The sequence below is a fragment of the Ornithorhynchus anatinus genome, chromosome 2 (genome assembly GCF_004115215.2).
Source record: "Ornithorhynchus anatinus isolate Pmale09 chromosome 2, mOrnAna1.pri.v4, whole genome shotgun sequence".
Lineage (NCBI taxonomy): Eukaryota > Metazoa > Chordata > Mammalia > Monotremata > Ornithorhynchidae > Ornithorhynchus > Ornithorhynchus anatinus.
In genome coordinates, this window is record NC_041729.1 from 30,176,574 (window position 1) to 30,191,613 (window position 15,040).

Genomic DNA, 15,040 nt, shown 5'->3' on the forward strand with positions numbered 1-15,040 from the left:
GTCAATGCTGCCCCTAAGTGGCAGTGAGTCTTTATCTTTTAGAACCAATTATTTGTGATTGCACAATGCTTCCTTCATTATGCAACTGAAGCCCTGAATATTCTACATGTCATGTTCAGGCTGGAAATCATTTAGGGGGAAATGTTTCTTTTCAATGTGAATTTTGTAGCTCAGCATGGTTGCCCTAATCATTTTGGCAAAGTTTTCTGTGGGCTAAGAATGTGGATAAATGAAGCCAGGTATTCGTGTCAGGGAGCCAGTGAGTTTTCCTAGGGAATGTTTTGGTATAGAGACTTGATGAAAATGTCCATTGACACGATGACAACTTGGACCTCTCAGTGACATGATTAATGGGTATGTCAAGTTCAAACTGCTGAATCCAGTTTCTATGCAGTAGAGGGATTAGGAATCCAGAAAAAGGATGCCAGAAGTAGAGGTCAAAATGTGGTATGAGAATAATCGCCCTTGTACCTATAGTAGAAGCAGGAGAACTTAGTGGATAGAGAATGGACCTGGGAGTCAGAAGGACCTGGGTTCTAATCCCAGCTCTGTCACATGTCTGCTGTGTGACCTTGTGCAAGCCACTTCACTTCTCTGTGCCTCAGTTTCCTTACCTGTAAAATGGGGATTAAGAGAGTGAGCCCTTTATGGAATGGGGACTATGTCCAATCTAATTAATTTGTATCTTCCCCAGTTTTTAGAACAGTACTTGGCACATAATAAGGGCATAAGTATTATTATTATTAATGATAATTATAATAATTAGTACAGTGCTCTGCATACAGTAAGTGCTCAATAAATACAATTGAATGAATGCATGAATATTATAATAATAAAATATAATCATATTATGAATCATTAATAATAATAAGGGCCAACCAACCCCAATGTCCAGAAGTAAAACAATATGTTTCCACTCCTATCACTCTGGCCAAGCAACATTTCCTCAAGCTTAAGTGAAATTCAACTTTGGCTAATTCTACTCACTAATAATAATTAATAATTATATTTATGTGCTTACTGTGAGTACTGTTCTAAGCTCTGGGGTCGATACCAGCTAATCAGATTAGACACAGTCCCTTTCTGACAAGGGGCTTATAGTCTAAGTAAAATGGAGAGTAGATATTTAATACCCACGTAATTGAGGTAACTGAGGCCCAGAGAAGTTCAGTGACTCATCCAGGACACAACAGGTAATTGGCAGAGCAGGATTAGAACTCAGGTCCTCCGACTCTCAGGTCTTCGAACTTTCCTGTAGGCCATGGTGCTTCTCGAGCAGCATATCTAAAGCTCAAGGGGACTGGCAGGAACCTCCAGAATGGGGGCTAAAGGCAATTTCCTAGACCTGAACTGTGCAGTGAGCAGCCCAGAGAAAGAGCATCATGAAACACTGTCTGGGTGGCCACTGGTAGATACTGGATAACCCTGGCATCACGTGCCTTCTGCAGGGCATGCAGCATAATATAATCATGTAACGCAGAACATTTCGTGAAAGACTGTCCACATCTTGAGGATTTCTCCTGAACAGCATCCTGATTTTCTACTATACAGCACTCCCAGGTTTCTTTGAACAGAATCACTTATGAGCTAGGGGACTTAGCAGAAAGAGCTGAGACTTAGTGAGACTGGGCCCTTAAAATTACACTGTTCAACATAAACCCATGTGTTGACAATCTATATGTGATCGGGACAGTGTCAGCTGAAAACTAGACTGTTCAGTCCAAAATCAGATGACTGGCCACCCTGAAAAACAGTAATTTTGCCAAAGAAACTTTCAAATTGTAGGTCTTAGATTGAACAGGAAATTTCTAAATTTATAATAATAATAGCAATAGTGGGATTTTTTTAGTGATTACAATGTCCTAAGCAGCGTACTAAGCAATGAGGCCAGAAACAAGGTAATCAGGTCAGGCAGAGTCTCTGATGGGGAAATTGAGGCCCAGAGTAGTGAAGTGACTTGCCGGAGATCACATAGCAGACAAGTGGCAAAACTGGAATTAGAACCCAAGTCCCCTGACTCCCCTTAGGCCCCATTCTTCTGACAGTCTAGTAGGGGAGAGAAACTCAAAGTAATTTATAGATAGAAGAGAAAGAAGAAGTGAATATGAGGATGAGCAAGCACTTAAATAGAAGGGTTTATAAACTGAAGAGTACAGAATTACCACAGGTAGATGTGAATGTGTAAGTATGTCTTTGGGGCAGAAGTGCTGAAGTGTTAGGTGGAGGGAGATGACTTGGGAGGAAAAATTAATTCTCGAAGGCCTGTAATTTCACAAAGGCCTTGAAAATGTGGAGAACTGTGGTGGGGTGGATCTGAAGCAGGAGGAGGCTCCAGGAATGAGGAAAGGGGTTGTGGGTTATCTTGACAGAAATGAAGAGTGTGACCCGAAGCACAGTGGAAGAGGAAAGTAGATAAATAGGAGAGAGAGAACTGCAAGGGTGCTTTGCAGCCAGGGGTCAGGAGTTTGGGCTTAGCAAGGAGTGGAGATTTTTACTTGCAGCTGCTGGGTCGGAAAGGAACTCTACAAAGCCAAAGAAGTAACTACCGTGATCCTCATCATCCCAAGATTCTTGCTGCCCATTTGGCTAATTACAGTCTGACAAAAAGAAAAGAAATCACGATCCCTCTAAAATGGTCCCAAATTCCCCCATGGGTCGCTAATCTTGGCAGATATTTGCCTAGTCAGGATGCAGCGAGTCCTCGATTTTCTAGACATGCCACTAACCCCAGTAAGAATGACTTCATCAGCAAGGATTTCTGCAGCTCCGCAAATAATGCCCAGGGCGCAATCGTTCCTCGCATGGGTCCCACAGAGGACTTTCTCCTCGGCTTTCTCCTCCCACCACTGCTGCTTGGCTCCGAAGAGGCAGGCCACTCTCGGGAATGGCAAAGAGACATCTGTTACCAGTGGGGACCTGGAGCCGGCAAAGGCAGTAGCGTCGGGTTCTTATTTGAAATAAAGAAGTTGGACTACTGCCCAAATGGCAGAACTCGTGCTAGGATGCTCTTGAGCTATTTGGAAGCCTAGAGGAATACACAAACATTATCCTAAATTGAAATTATGTGAATTCTCATCTTGGGAACTGCCTTTTCCAGGAGCCTGGCAAGGGATCGTGAAACGCAATATTAATGGCAGTATTTATGGAGTGTTTACTATGTGCTGAGCATTCTGCTAAGGACCGAGGTAGATACTGCATACTATCAGCTTCAATCCCTTTCCCACATTGAGCTCACAGTCTAAGGGAGAGGGAGAAAAGGTATCTTAACCCCATTTTTCAGAAGAGAAAACTAAGGCCCAGAGTGGTTACGTGACTTACTCAAGGTCATACAGTAAGCAAATGGCAGAATGGAGATTAGAATCAGGTCTTCTAACTCCCAATCCTGTGCCCTGTCCAATTATAATAATAACTTTGGTATTTGTTACACACTTAAGTGTCAAGGAAATATGAGGCACTGGGGTAGGTACAAACAAGATAATCAGGGCAGATGCAGTCCCTGTCTCTCATGGAACTCACTAAGTAGGAGGAAGAACAGGTAGCGAAGCTCCATTTCAAAGATGAGGAAACTGAGGTCCAGAGAAGATAACTGAATTTGCATCATTTATTAACCCTCCCTCTGCCGACAGCACTTATGTACAAATCTGCAATTTACTTATGTATATTAATGTTTGCCTCATCTTCTAGACTGTAAGCTCATTGTGGAGAAGGAACATGTCTACCAACTCTGTTATATTGTACTCTCTCAATTGCTTAGTACTTTGCTCTGCAAACAGTTAGCTCAGCGTGGCCTAGTGTATAGAGCAGGGGCCTGGGAGTCAGAAGGACCTGGGTTCTAACCCTGGCTCCGCCACTTGTCTGCTGTATGACCTTGGACAAGTCACTAAGCTTCTCGGTTCCCTCATCGGTAAAATGGGGATTAAGACTGTGAGCCCTATTTGGGACAGATACTGTGTCCAACCAGACCAACTTGTATCTATCCCAGTGCTTAGTACAGTCCCTGGCACACAGCACCTTAACAATACCATAAAATTATAAAGATTGATAAGAAATCCCAGACCCGCGCTCTCTCCACAAGGCCTTGCTGCTTCTCGGCACATATTAGTTGTAAAACATTCCTATTATCACCACTCTTTAGCTGGGGATGTTACCCCCACATTTCCCCAGTCAGCCTTGCACACCCATTTCCATGTGCAGAGGTGGGCAGAAAACTTGTCCACCATTAGAATGTTTGTGATGCCATCTCAGCATCGTCTCAGAATCAGAACCCATGTCTCAACTGGGCAAGCAAATTTCCAAAACAAATGTTCCATGGGAAAAAACACAATATGGGACTCTAATCAGCCTAAGGCAAACCTAATATTAGGCTCTGACATTATAAGTAAGGAGAGGGCAGTGCAGATGTGATTGATGTGTTGGGAATCCTTTATCTTGCTTCGTTCCTGGTTTTGGAATGCTAAGAATTTGCCTGACTGATGTAATTTTTGCTTTTCCCACCATTTGGCTCTTCTCCTTTTCCCCTTAGGCACTCAGGAGAGGTCCCAGTTAAGTTTTTGTTTTAATAGTATTTTCTAAGCACTTACTATGTACCAGGACTGTCTCTATCTGTTGCCGACTTGTTCATCCCAAGCGCTTAGTACAGTGCTCTGCACATAGTAAGCGCTCAATAAATACTATTGATTGAATGAATGAATGAATGAATGAAAGGTACTGCACTAAGCATTGGGGTAGATGAAAGATAACAGGTTGGGCATAGTACCTGTCCTACCCAGGGCTCACAGTCTTAATCCCCATTTCACAGATGAGAGAACTGAGGCACAGAAAAGTTAAGTGACTTGCCCAAGGTCACATAGCAGAAGTGGTAGAGGGCGATACGAACCCAGATCTTTCGGACTTTCAGGCTCATGCTTTATCCACAAGGCTATGATGCTTCCTAGTTCTATGAGTCCATACAATAAGGTGAACTTTTATGCCATCAGGCAACAGCTGTCCTGCATCTGTATCATTTTCCTTTATCTTGTTCACCTCTTTGGTTAGCTTATAAGTAAATGTTGGGACCTAATAGTTTATTTCTTTCGCCTTTTCCTTCCTGGTATTTTTTTTTTCTTTTCTGTCATGCTTTTATTTTTCCACTCTTTCCCATTCTGCTATTTTCTTTTCCTTCTTCCTCTTTTTCCCCCCATTTTTTTCCTCTCAGGAGACCTGTCACCCAACAGTCAGTCAATCAAGCAATAATTGCCTATAATGAATAACTTACTGAGTGCCTGCAGAGTGTTGTAGTGACAGGGATAAATGAGGAAAAGGGGAAAAGATACAGATACTGGAGGAAATACAATCAATCAATAATATTTATTGTATGCTTACTGTGTGCAGCCCCTCTCAGGGTTGCACCTGGAGAGTTTCCAGTACTCTACCAGTCTCAGATATGGGAGGGAGAGTCAAGCAGAGGCATACCCATTCCATTCCTAGCTTGGCCAGTGGCTAGTGAGTGGGAGGCCATCTGCTACAAGTCAAAACTCACTCATGCTGGACAGCAGAGGCATGGGAGAGAGTCGAGGGCAGAGACACAAGTTTACTGCACGGAAGGAGGAATGGTAAACCATTTCTGTAATTTTGCCAAGAAAACTCTATGGATACTCTAAGTAGTAAGCACTTAGGGGAACACAATATAACAGAGTTGGATACATGTTCCCTGCCCACAACAAGCTTATTGCCTAGAAGGGAGAACAGGGTAGAAGGGAAAGAAATAAAGGTGCACATAAAATTAAAGGAAGAGAAAAGGAGAGAAGAATAAAAATGAAGGGAAACATGGAGAGATTTGAAAGCAAGACTGAATTGGCAGATGAAAGAGTATTAGAAAAGAGTGAATAGAAGTGTCAGAGAAAAGGTTTGGCTGGCAGAGAGTGAATTGGAAAGGAAGACAGTGGATTGGCAGGATCACACGAGATCAGTGGATGTATGGAGAGAGTAGATGGATGGGAAAGAGAGATGTATTGACTATGAGCAGGTTTTATTGATGTATATGGGTCTAGACTGTATCCTCTTTGTGGGCAGGGATCATGTCTACCAGCTTTATTGTACTGTTCTCTCCCAAGCCCTTAGTACAGTGCTTTGCATACAGTAATTGCTCCATAAATACCATTGACCGATAGAGACATTTATCTTGCTGGAGAGCACAGGTTTTGTACAATCCATAAAACCAAAAAGTGAACTCCTTTGATCATTACCTAGTCATCTTCCTTTCCACCATTTGATCTATTAATTTTCAACCCATGATTGCTCATTTGTTTTGGTATTATCCCTCAGAAATGTTCTACACCTTAGATGCCCCACCCTGAAGTAGAGAATGGACATTTGATATGCACAAAGGAGGTAATCTAACATCTAGTGGGAAGGAACATCTGCCTTTAGGGATGTGCGAGGAGATGCTTGGACATGGAGACTTGGGGAGCTGCTTTCTCTTTCTTCCTTTTAAAATAAACAGGGAAAGAAGAGACAGTGAAAGAAGGGTGAGTGTAACAGCTAAAACACATCCATAAATCTCCTCAATGCCAAGTGTCTCCCTAAATAATATGGATAAAAAAGTTTAGAGCACTTTTCATTGACTTCTAAATATCTATTTTCTTTGTGATCAAGGATTTTGAACATCACCAGTTTTGATGTTTTTACTCTGAAAATCTTTTTTAAAAATATATGAGCATTAGAAATCAACCATTTTAGTTTCATGTTTAATTAAATGAATGAAAATTTTTATCCACTGTCAATATTCACTATTAATATCGTTCAAAATCTGTCACAGCATTAGGTTCTGCAAGGGAGCACAATTATAATGAGGGACAAGGACACATGAAAACAGGAAAAGGGGCTCAAGGGTACTTTTCAGGCAAAAGAGCTTGGGAACCACTGCTCTAGGATGGATTCTGCCTTAGCTTCTCCCTCATGGGAGTGAGGGTGCCATGGGCAGTCATTGGTCTCTAAAGACATCAATCAGTGGTAATTAGTGAGCGCTTACTATATTCAGAGCACTGTACTAAGTACTTGAGCGAGTACAACAGAATCAGCAGACACGTTCCCTGCGTATAATGAGCTTATGGGCTAGAGAGGGAGACAGACCTTAATAAATAATTTATAATATATAATTTAAAGATATGTACGTAAGTGCAGTGGGATTGAGGGTAGTGCAAATAAAAAAATGCTCAAAGGTCCCAGATCCAAGTGCAAGGAAATGAAGTGACTGGGAAATCTAGAATGCAGCTTCTTGGCCTGTGTCATCAAATTGCCTAGAGCAGGAATCATCAGAGAGACTCAGAGAGCTCTCCCTCCCATCTTGGTCTGCCCTCTTGTCTTGATCCTTCTCTCTGCATCATCTCATTCACAGATTCACTGAGTTACCATCAAGGTCATTGGTGGTGAGATCAAGTTACAAAGTCAAAGGGGTCAGAGACAGAATGAAGTTCTTCCCTTGTGATACTCCTCAACTCACCTCCTGAACATTACAGCTTTCCCAGCTTATCTTCCCTGTATCCTTGAAGTCCCTTGACCATACCTCTGGCTACTGGAGCAAAACTCCTTGCAGAAGAGGAAGGCAAGATGAGCCTTACATATATTACAGTGGGGAGATGGCTCACAAGCTGTAGAAGAGGTGGTTTCTGGGTAGAAAATTACTTCTTCAGAAAGTTATTTTGAGGCCTGTCTAGAAATTCAGAATAAAGAATCATAAGTGGGCAAAGCCTCTCAAATATAAAAGGGAAGCACATAATGGAAAGCCACTAATGCCGTTAGCTGATTTTCACCAATAAATAATAATAAAGTGTTCACTCTTGAACTATTACTGAATATCAATATTTATAGAAAACCAAGAACCCGTAAAATCCTGGTTAAAAAGAGATCTAATTTGTGGAAATTTCACTAAAGTCAGTACTGAAATTGAACAAAAGCAGGAAATATCTTAGATTTTCTAAGATTCAAAGTAAGAGTGAGAAAGAGCAGATGGCAAGGTGATGAATTAAGGAGAACAAGACAAGAAAATAGAGAGGGAAAGTGAAGGAATAGGAAGGGCTCAGATAAGAAAAGCAGAGCAAGAGGCAAAGAGCTAATAGAGATAAATAAAGGGTGGAAGAGAAGAGGGAAAAGGGAAGGAGGGAAGAAAGAAAAAGAGAAGACAGAGAGAGAAAAACGACAGAAGAGAGAGGAGAGGAGGGAGATCTTTTTTCCATAAAAGGGATCAGTTAGTTAAATCAGACCTAAACATTAAGTCACAAGCCAATGCTTTGTTTTAACTCATACAACTTGGCAATCTTTTTCAAAGCACATGAAGCCTCATTGAGTGAATGGTTTCAGACTAATGGGCTTGAGTTTTAATAGAGGCAACACCTAATGGATAAAAAATGGATATTGTGTTCTACTATTTCCTCTCAGCTCACTATTTACTTATTGACAGCCCCTGCAGTGGGCTCAGTACCTTCTTGGGCCCCACATTTTAACTGGCGCACTCAAGTTTGAACACCTCAGTGAGTTGCTCTTTAATATGCACCCTCTCAAGAATATTTCAGTGTAATAAATGGCAAAGTACATGTTGACTCTTAGGATAATCCAGGCTAAAAGGAATTCCCTTGCCGACTTAGAACCAGGCTCCATATATTCAGCTTTAAGCCTCTTTCCCCTCAAAATGGGCCTGCAAATTCTTCAGGCTGCCCTTTGGCTGTGAGACACTGTGGCAGTAATAGTATCTGTTGAGGGCTTACCCTCTACTAAGTGCTGGGTGAGAATACCCCAGAGGAAATACTGTAGTTCTAAGTGTCCCCAGCATATTGATAATGGCATCAGTACCAAAAATAGAAGCTTTGCTTCATACCCCATTTCAGGTCTTAGAAGACTAGACTCACTGGCAGATTCCAAACCCCTTAAAATGCTCAGCAGCCTTCAATGTAAGTTCTTTGCGGGCAGGGATCACGTTTGCCAACTGTATTGTATCTCCCAAGTGCTTAGTATAATGGTCTGCACACAGTAAACTCTCAGTAAATACCACTAATTGAGAGGAATTAGCCCTATCCACATTGGGCAGTGTACTTACCAGTCAATTCTGTCCATAAACACCTCTGAAAACATTCCAATATCAAATGGGCTAAGAGAATATGTCTGTCCAGAGTTAAATAAATTCTGAATTTCCTCAGAAAAATCAATCCCTCTCATCTTCCTTCCTGGAAAAAAGGGGATAAAATTGAAAGATGGAGTTTTTGGGAATTACTTTAAGATTTGCACATGATTTCCATTTTAAATCTCAGGCTGATTTTCTTCAGGGTCTGGATCTTTGGTTCTGTAATCACTTGCATGGCTGGAATGAACACATTAAATATAAATGTAATCAGCTTGATTCTCCCTTTTTTCTCAGAAGGGTGCAACCAAAGTCATCTCTCATGAGTGGACATAATACATTCTCTTTCTCTTCCCCCCCACCCCCATTTCACTCTCTCTCTCCTTCTTGACCTCACGAATGTTCTCAAGTCTCAAACCTCTACAACTGGCTTCTTTTTGTCAACCGACCAATCAATCAGTATTTATTGAGGATTTCCTGCGCACAGACTTCTGTACTCAACACTTGGAAGAGAGCTATAGAGTAATTAGACAAAAATCATTGCCCTTAAAGAGATTGCATTCTAGCGGGAGAGACAGACATTGGAATGAATTTCAGATTGGGGAACCGGCGGAATGTAAGAATCTGTATCTAAGTGCTGTGGGGCTGGTGGATGTGGTGAGTGTCGGAGAGCTTAGGAGTCTGGACCCAAGTACAGTCGTAAGGGAAATCGGGTGGAGAGATGAGTAACTGGGTCAGAGGGAAGCTGCTATGGTAGCACAAGTGCCCACTCCAGGATGCATCCGATATGGCCCAAGTAGGGCATTAAGTAAAATTAAGACTCTAGTGAAATAATAACTAAAGCTTTATTGAAGGCATAACTCCTCCAAGAGGTCTTTCCTGACTAAGCCCTCACTTCCTCTTCTCCCAATCCCTTCTGCACTTGGATTTGCTCCCTTTATTCACCCTTCCCTCAGCCCCTCAGCACTTATGTACATATCCATAATTTATTTATTTAGATTCATGTCTGTCTCTCCCTTTAGATTGTAAGCTCATGGGGCACATTTCTACCAACTATGTCATAGTGTACTCTTACTAGTGCTTAGTACAGTGCTCTAACCTCAGTAAGCACTTAATAAATACCACTGATTGACTACAAGGGAGTGACCATGGGAGGATTCTCATCCCTCCCAAGAAAACTGAGGAGGGAAAACTCAAGCTTCCAGCACATTGTATTATTAATAATCATAATAATAATAGTGTTTGCTAAATGCTTACTATATGCCAGGCACCGTGCTAAGCGCTGTGGTAGTCAGAGCAGACACAGTCCTTTTCCCCGGGGCTCAGGCACCTTCCCTGAAATGGGACTGGTAGGAGCTGAGTGGTTAAAACTTCTTCCACGGATCTCATTCCATTGATCTTTCTTCCTTCATTACCTGACCTCTATATGGAAGTGTTTTCTCTTGGGCGCTCACCTGCTGACAGTCACGGTTCTTTGTCTCTCCTGGTTCTGCGACTGTTCTCATTTCCTCTAAGAGGGGAAAGCCCCCAGATTTTATGCCTGAATCCTCTTCCTCAGGAATAGGTCACTGATTGCTCCAACCTATCTCGTACTTTCTGAATTAAGGGTATCATAACCCCCTTCATTCCCTGATTTTTCCCTTCCTACTATTTCCTCAGCTTCATTTCCCAAACAACTCACCTGTTGATGACTTCAAAGACTGAAATTCTCCTTTTTACTATCAAGTCCTCTGCCCCCGTTCCTGGCTCAGTTATGAGCTTCCTTAACTTAGACGTGACTTTGAATCGAAAATCAGAAACCATAGTGACATCCTGCAACTCCCATTTTCTTTTTCCTCTCAAGTCTCCTGAACAAAGGTCTGCACACTAGCAGGGCTCCCAAACATAACCAGAATTGGTGGTTTCCATCACAGAACTTTTTCACAGGATTTTATTTTTGCCTCAGGCCTTGCTAAGCCTGCCTGATTTCTATAAAGCAATATTTTAGTTGCACTTTAGAAACTATCTAAATCTGCTATCTTTAAAAGCAACGGCAGCTGCAGTAACTCCACAAATTTGGAAAAAGAAAAGAGAAGACATAGACATGGGCTAAATAAAGTATCTCCTTTAGAAATACGGAGTATATTTGGACGAAGGGTGAAACTTGCATAAACCGCATGGCCTAGTGGAAGGAACACTGGGAATCAGAGGAACTGGGTTCTGATCCCTGTTCTGACACTTTTCTGCTGAGTGACCTTGGGCAAGTCACTCAACTCCTCTGTACCTCTCTTACCTAATCAATAAAGTATTAAGAATGTGAACCCCATGTGACACAGGGACCGTCCAACCCAATTATCTTCTATCTACCCCAGCACATAGTAAGCGATTAACAAATACCATAAAATAATTTTTTTTAAAACCTACATATGCATCGTGGGGGAGAATGCCTTCCTCCCCAACGCACAAGCTGTAGAGCTCTTAGTTTTGCTGCAGCGTGTGTGTGACTGTGTGTGTCTGTGTGTCTTCAGATAAAATCCAAATGGGGTGCAGTCATGGATGGGGCCCAGGTGAGCAGGGAATGTACCTGTTTATTGTTCTACTGTACTCTCCCAAGTTCTTAGTACAGTGTTTTGCACACAGTAAGCGCTCAATAAATATGGCTGAACGAAGTGTTAGCCAGTATTCTGCAAGAACTATCCTGACTCTCCTCTTCCTTTAAATAGATTTCCTCTGTAAACACAAATTGCATGTGAAGGGAAATTCCTAAAACTAGCCAGAGTTGGGAATGTGTTTCTATGGGGCTTTCCAGTCATTCTTTTCTTCCCTTCCTCTCTCAGTGGGTGCAGATGAGATAGAAATGTTTTTCCGCTTCATCTACAAACTATTTCTTCCTTTGGGCTCCTGGATTGAGGTAATGATGTTTGCACTCCTGCAGCAGCATGGTGTAGTGGATAGAGTACAGGCCTGGGAGTCAGAAGGTCACTGGTTCTAATCCTGGACTCGCCACTTGTCTGCTGTGTGACCTTGGGCAAGACAATTCACTTCTCTGTGCCTTGGTTACCTCATCTGGAAAATGGGGATTGAGCCTGTGAGCCCCTTGTGGGACAGGGACTGTGTCCAACCTGATTTGCTTATATCCACCCCAGCGCTTAGTTCAGTGCCTGGCACATAGTAAGTGTTTAGCAAATATCATAATTATTATTAGATGTAGCAGGTAAGCGCCAGCATTTCTGGGGCATCTTTGGAGACAAGAGCAGCCTGCAGGCCTCTCTGAGTAGTTGCAGCAACAATGGGAAATGGTTCTAAGATGCTGAACTGACCATGTATAAAAAAAAAACAAAACAAAGATACTGCATAGGTCCTCAGAAAAACACATTGATACAGACCCATGAGCCAAAAACCCCATTTTACAGATGGGATCATTGATCCCAGCGGTAATTCGTGATTGCCCTAGAGGACCTCCACAGGGCTTACTGGAAGGGAGCGTGTCTACCATTTCTTTTATACTGTACTCTCCCAAGTGCTCGATACAGCACTTTGCTTGTAGTAAGCGATCATAAATATGACTGATTGATTGATTAAATACCCAAATCAGGATGGACTCTCAAAGACTCAATCACCGACAGCTGTCTTAAGTTGGAAATGCTCCTTGGAAATATTCCATCCCATTTTCTCATTCACGTCCTCTTTCCATCTGCTCTGCTAATCTTACCAGTTCTCTGTGTGAAGAGCTGAGTGTTTTCTGCCATTCATTCTCCTCTGCTTAATGCACATAAACTCCGCTCCTGTGAGCCCCTGAGTCACTTCTTTATGTGAGTGATCTCTTTAAGCCTCCCCGTTCTCTTTTGCTTGTGATTGACTCTCTCCGCAATGTGCCTCTGATGTTACATAAAAAGATAGGAACCCTGGGGTGAGGACTCGCTAAATAGATGAATCGGTAATTACATCAAGGAATACTCGAGCAACAGAACACTTTGAGAGAGAGTTAAAATGACCAGAGAACCAAAGTGAAGGAAGAAACTAATGGGCAGAAAAAGTCACAATAAAGCAAGGGCGATTTTCTTCTGAAATGTTTACTTCAAATATTTTTTCATCATTCCATTAGTGTTAGAGAAAGGAACCACTCTCTTCAACAGGAATGTCAAACAAAAGTAACCAGGACCTTGGATTTTTTTTCCTAGATGCTATTTCTACCCAGTAATTCCCTGTTTCGTCAGGCTCATGTCTGACGGGATCATCATCTTTATCATCATCTTCAGTATTTATCGACTGCCCACTCTGTGCAGAGCTCTGTATTTAGGCACTTGGGAGCATGCAGTAGAATCAATAGATCAGTGCAATATATTGAGAGCTTACTGTGCATGGAGCACTGAACTAAGTGCTTGGGAGAGCATAATACAACAGGCTCCCTGCCTACGAAGAGTTTACAGTCTAGCAGACACAGACTCTGAAGGAGAAATTCATGGATGATGCCAAGAAAAGAGACCCTACAGTGCACTCCACAAAGGCTATATTCTTGGGCTAGCAAGACAAGCGCAGCCAGTTCCTGTCATCCAAACTCTAGAATTCCCTATCTACACTTTGTTAATATCCAATTTGGTGAGGGTTTAGCTGCTTATCTGTCCCATAACTGGAGAACAATCTGGACACAAAAGCTAGAGTTTTAACAGAAGCTCCTTGTGGGCAAGGATCATGTCTACCAACTCTGCTGTATTTTCCCAAGTGTTTTGTACAGTGCTCTGCCCACTGTAAGCTCAAAATAAATACCATTGATTGATCATAAATCTTTCATGTTTTCCATAATGGCATTGGGGAGGGGCTGCTCTCTGCATGCAGGTTTAGTTGCTGGTTGAAACAAGAGGAGGCTGAAGAATCCTAGAGAAATCCCAGCTAATGTGCATCGGTAAGGACTAGCTTCTGATTGGTACAGCAGCTTGGTGGGTACCACAAAGGTTAGACAATGAGTCTGCTGTCTTTTCAGGAGCCTATCAGAAAGATTATTCCCTCACTGAACTCTCAGCCTCATCTTCCTTTCTTCCAGCTCTCTGATTCCAATTACAAACACAAATCCAGTTTTTCTTTTTTCCAACAGCCAGTCGTTGAACTTATCAATTAATCAAGATCCTCCAAAGCTCAGATGGCCTGTTCACTTCCATTCACGTTAAGAGAGAGAAGAACTCCCCTCTCCACCACAATCCACAGTCCCAGCTCAGGGGAACAGCTAGTCTAATCCTGTTTTTTTAGCCTACTTGAGCTCCCAAAGCACTTGAGCGCTAAGTAATTTCCAAAGAACCGTGTATAGACTCTGACTGCAATCACAATCCCAGCGATTCCAGATTGGAAATGGACTCCCAGCTTTGTTAGAAATAGTCTCGTTGCTGTTTTTAGATTTCCACTTGTAAGGAATCCCCAGCCTCTAGTTCTCTGCCTTTCAGGAATTTCATTCCACTCTCCCTGTCATTTCGTGGAGTTCACTAATTTACTTCCTATCCATTCCTTCAATTTAGTCCCTTCCTCATTTGATCCTTAGATGCTCTCTCAGTCCTTATACTATGCAACCCTTGGTTAAGATCCAGGAAGATATCTTTTTTTTATTGTATTTGTTAAGCATTTACTATATGCCAGGCACTCTACTAAACTCAGAGGTGGGTACAAGTTAATCCCACATGGGGTCAACAGTCCTAATTTCCATTTTACAGAAGAGATAAATGAGGCACAGAGAAGTTAGGTGACTTGTCCAAGATCACAAAGCAGACAAGTGGCAGAGCTGGGATTAAAACACAGGTCCTTCTGATGCCCAGGCCCATGCTCTATCCACTAGGCCACGTGGCTGCCACAGACACAAATCTATGTAATTAAGATCTCCCGAGGCCCACAGCCACTCGGTGGTGACTTAGTCTTCTAGTTGCACTAGTTTAAAGAGATAGAGAAGCAGGGTGGCCTAGGGGAAAGAGCATAAGCCTGGGAGTC

The 15,040-nt window shown here is 42.3% G+C and overlaps 1 non-coding gene across 1 annotated transcript; it reads left to right on the plus strand.

Moving 5' to 3' along the window:
- The first annotated feature begins 5,370 nt into the window (after nt 1–5,370).
- Nucleotides 5,371–5,508, plus strand: LOC114809505. The gene has a single exon (XR_003757284.1). It is a non-coding gene; the product is annotated as a small nucleolar RNA SNORA7 (small nucleolar RNA).
- Nucleotides 5,509–15,040: the final 9,532 nt, after the last annotated feature.